Source organism: Solanum pennellii, chromosome 7 (assembly GCF_001406875.1).
Source record: "Solanum pennellii chromosome 7, SPENNV200".
NCBI classification, from domain to species: Eukaryota; Viridiplantae; Streptophyta; class Magnoliopsida; order Solanales; family Solanaceae; genus Solanum; species Solanum pennellii.
Window position 1 is genome coordinate 42,973,890 of NC_028643.1, and position 4,525 is coordinate 42,978,414.

General features: G+C 33.1%; 2 long non-coding RNA genes across 2 annotated transcripts; both read right to left on the reverse strand.

Moving 5' to 3' along the window:
* Positions 1–274: 274 nt before the first annotated feature.
* Positions 275–2,248, reverse strand: LOC114077872. The gene is made up of 4 exons (XR_003579208.1): positions 2,058–2,248; positions 1,778–1,851; positions 1,202–1,311; positions 275–462 (listed from the first exon to the last, which is right to left on the reverse strand). It is a non-coding gene; the product is annotated as an uncharacterized LOC114077872 (long non-coding RNA).
* A 175-nt stretch (positions 2,249–2,423) lies between these two features.
* On the reverse strand, positions 2,424–4,158 carry LOC114077844. The gene is made up of 3 exons (XR_003579117.1): positions 4,016–4,158; positions 3,793–3,917; positions 2,424–2,585 (listed from the first exon to the last, which is right to left on the reverse strand). It is a non-coding gene; the product is annotated as an uncharacterized LOC114077844 (long non-coding RNA).
* Positions 4,159–4,525: the final 367 nt, after the last annotated feature.

Consider the following 4,525-nt stretch of genomic DNA (forward strand, 5'->3'; position numbering starts at 1 on the left):
ATCCTTATGGCACCACTTTTGAAGTGTTGCAATGTTGTGTAGAATTTTCGTAGCCACAATTTTTCATTTTTAAGAATAATAATTATTATATGCATATATTATATAATCACATAATTAAATATATAAGAGATCTAAAACACAAAATTAGCCAATAAATAAATCAAAGGTATAGATTTAAAATAAACTTCAAAAAACATATTTTACATAACTAATACTTAGAAAGCGATTGCTTAAAGATCTTTACTATAAAATAAATTCCACAAAACCAAATGCATTCAAATAAATATGACAATAGTACAAAAACTCTTCATCGTGCAATACAATAGATCGAATTTAATTCTGGCCACTATTCAAATTTAATTATCGGCCTTTTCATGCACAATGACATTGATGGACTCTCGATCATTCGAATAAGGAGCTAACCTTGTTCATTGAAAACATGCATCAACCTTTTGAATAAAGCTACAAATAGCAAGAAGAATAAAACACAAAAAAACAAAAGATTGTTACTGTTTAAGGAATAAAGTATGTAGCACAAATAAACAATTGTGACTCTCTGTAATGAAGGTCATGGGTCAAACATTCACAAAAATCTCTTCTCATACGATAAGTTCTTTACTAACATTATCAATAAGGAAGTATTTACAAGTTAAAAATATATATAAAAAGCAGGGAATTTTTCACCGAGTGCCTAAACAATTCAAACTTCTTTACAAATTAATTAGAAACTTATTCTTTTTAGTAGAATAATAACGAATTGTAAAATCTCATGTATCTTATGTTCATAAACTATAAAATGCATAGTAGGTCAGTTTATAGAGCATTCAACAACTCACTGTATGAAGCCTCCAGAACGTCTTGTATTTTTTGCACTAAGCATTCACTCACCCTTCCGATCTCTCCACTAAATACAAATATTACTAGAAGAACTAACTTGTAACATTACAAAGAGGTAGTCAACACAAGTAACGGTCAGGTTCAAGATCCTAATCATGACCATGGGGCCTATCACATAATACTTCAATAAATGTTTCAAATAAATTGTGCACACCTTCTCGTAGTTTTTGAATATAGATGGAAATAAGAAAAAGACGAAATAAAATTTATGGCAAAACGATGACCAGTTACCAAGTGGATATATGTCTATCCTGTGTGGTTTTAATCTGAAAAAATTAAGAGCTAGAAGCTATAGGAAATATACCCAGTTCCTATCAAGGTCAAACTCATTCCTCAAAGACTCCATACGATAAGGTGTTGTAAATACCCACTTAATAGTTGTAAATTGTCCTTGTATGGGATGACAACCATATCCTGCAAGAGATATGAAAGAAAAAATCCACATAGTCAAATACACAACTATATGTTCCTACGACGTCACAACCAGAAATGTGAAGGTGAACTAGACGTTTGATCTGAAGATATAAGACACAACATATCCACATAGTAAAATACATAATGCTAATTGCTTTGTTTTTATGTTGAGATCGTTTTTGCTTCCATCATGGTGCAATACAAAATAACACACCAACAATTTATAGCTGGCATAGTATCCAGCTCAAACAAACTGTTGGAAGACATTAACTTCTGAATCATTGTGACTGTTCAAATCAAGGTTCAAAATACTTCTATGCGCTAATTACACTTTGGAAAGGTCCCAGTTTCATGGTGTATCCAGTCGAATCTAAGTTAAGAATTTTGCTAGTAAAAACCACTGCTTCTATAAAGTTAATAAATTCTTAAATGGGGGAGTAAATCACTTCCAAGACTAACAAACTACCTGACCTTCGGAGATACACTAGAAGCATGTGGAGATGATGATTCGAGTGATAAACTTGGAGGCAAAGACCCAGCCTGCAAAACAAAATCAAGAAAGCAAAGTGCGGGTTATTACTTGAAAGTGCAATGCTATCACAACAAAAGTCAACTTAGATCATCTTTATGTATTAAAAAAATAAATCATGTAGAACAGTGAAAAGAAATAACATGAAGAAATGAGTATTGATAATAGATAAACTCCAGTGAACTAGATAACAAAGTTTGGCTAAGAGGGTACATACACTTCATCAAAAAAACTTCATTCAGCAAGTTTATCTTCTTCAGTTGTACACTTCTAAGGAATGGGCCAAGCATCTTTCTTCCTCGCTGGAACATGGACTGGAGCAGCAGGAACTGTAGTTGTTGGTTGAAGCAGCTTCTCTTCTAGTTCTTTAAGTTCCGTCTCTAATTTATGTTGTAACAATATAATGCCAGAACTCAGAAATACATGTGCATGTTACTTAATAAAATATTACTTAATATAGACAACATACAAGCTCCTAAAATCAGGTTTAGTCTAAGATATTCAAATAGATTACAATAAATGAAGAAAAACACTACTCCAATATAAAAATTTTAACAGTGTTAAAAATAAGAAAGTTGCCAGTACCTAATATAACATAAATAAACAAATCTCTCTAATGAGTGGATCTGATGTCATGTTGGTATGCTTAAGAAGCTAGATCTTGAAACGCTTCTATTTTGTTCGTGTCAGGACCTTTCTGGTGACGTTTGGAGTTTTGGCGGCAATTACCACCAATCCAGTCAATCTAGAAACATATCAATTGAAATTCTAATAGATTCAGTTTCAAAATGAAGAGCTAAAAAAGTAAACCAAGCTGAAGATCAAACATACTTGGCAGCAGTGAAAACTTCTAGCAAAGAGATATCTGTTTACGATGGGAAAACAATGGCTCACAAACTTCATGCAAGGGAAATTTTACGAATAACAGAAACAAGAAGGAATTAGCGAGCATTTCTGCTATCAGAAATCAAAGAGAGCCCCACAGAGAAGCAGACATCTCCTATATAATCTGGTCCATATTCAATCTAGAAAGCAATATATGTACTTGTAGTGCTAGCTTGAGTGTTTGACAGACACTTATAGAAGCCCACTCTAAGTGGGCCACTCATTTACATAGATAAAACCATCGAGTCATTCACAATCAAGAACTAACCTCGCTCTAATATCATGAAAGATATGACCTTTTGTCCTACCACGGCTGCATAAGCATGCACACAACAGGAGGATTCCCACCAGTACATTTCTCAATCAATATGTGATTATAACCCATTTCAATCATTCTTAAACTCTGTGCCCAATCAAACACGACATATGAATAATAAAAGAGCAAAACTTTAAGCATTTTATTAAATTTTATAATGGAATCAGAAAGAGATGAAACATCAGAAGCATGTGAAGGATAAATAGGTAATAGAGCATCTGCTCCTAGTTCTCCCATAAAGTGTCTTCTACTGCTACAAAAGAAAATTTTGTTACTACTATACAAAGGGTCATTAACCCTTTTCTTCAATTAAATTAACTCATTTTGCACTTGAGAATGAAAGGGGATATCTATCAAAGGTGTGCTTTCTGAAACACATGAATTCACTGAATTCACTTTCTGGGTACGTGAATCTTTGGATACAAAGTAGAAGAGATGCATGGGAAGTTAGCGTATCATAGAATTGAATTTAAAAAAGAAGCAGAAAAGATAAATTCCATATTATTTTAATTGCTCCAGTTCTGTAGAGTAAGCACAACAATATGGGTAAGTGGTAGTTTTCTTGATTATGATTAGAAAATAAAGAATTTTATCAAAATCAAGTTGATGACCAGTGTAGTTCTGTAATGAATTTAAGTGTATTGAAATCATGAAATGATCTTTATTTTCGATAGTAAATATCTATAATTGTTTTGGTGAAAAGTAGTATAATAAAATCCAAAAGCAGAGTAGTTGATGAAAGGTTACTCACAGACGTCAAAGAAAGAACACCGAAGCAGGAAACAAGCCAGCAAAATTATGACAGAGAACCATCTCAACTAAAACGCTTAGATACTGCAGAAGTACCGAACTATCCAATAAGCTCAAAATATCTCTCTGTTAGGAATTAAATACATTGTCCAATAAGTGATCACCGAACCATGGTAGAAATTGAACCAAAAAACGACTAGCTTATACGTTAACCAAAAACCAACCTTCCCTTAGATGACTTTCATCTTTGCCTTGACTGTGATCTAGTTGAGGATCGGTAGCAAGATCATGGCTCTTCCCAAGGTGAAGGAGAGCGAAAGTACCTGGGGAGTTCCGAAAATACAACATCGAACAAGTTTCGTCTTGGGGCAGCTCGAAAAGAGTAGTGGAAGATTGGTGAAAGATTGGTGAAAGATTGATGATTTTATTTATGAGGAGAACCCTCTATTTATACATAACAATCTTACATCTTTGGCCATTATGGCCGACAACTATTTTACACTTGGCCTTTTTTTATTTGGCCAACGCAAAAACAAAAAACTTAACTTAGTGGCCTTTCTTTATTATTGGCCGACATAATTACTATTTACTTTACGACTTTTATACAATTAACTTTTTAGCCGACGCAAAACGATAAAAATAAAAGACTGGCACAATACTTTTTACATATAGCTGATATTCAGCCGACACAAAACGATAAACATTAATTTAAATTTTTTTTTTTTATCTGAATC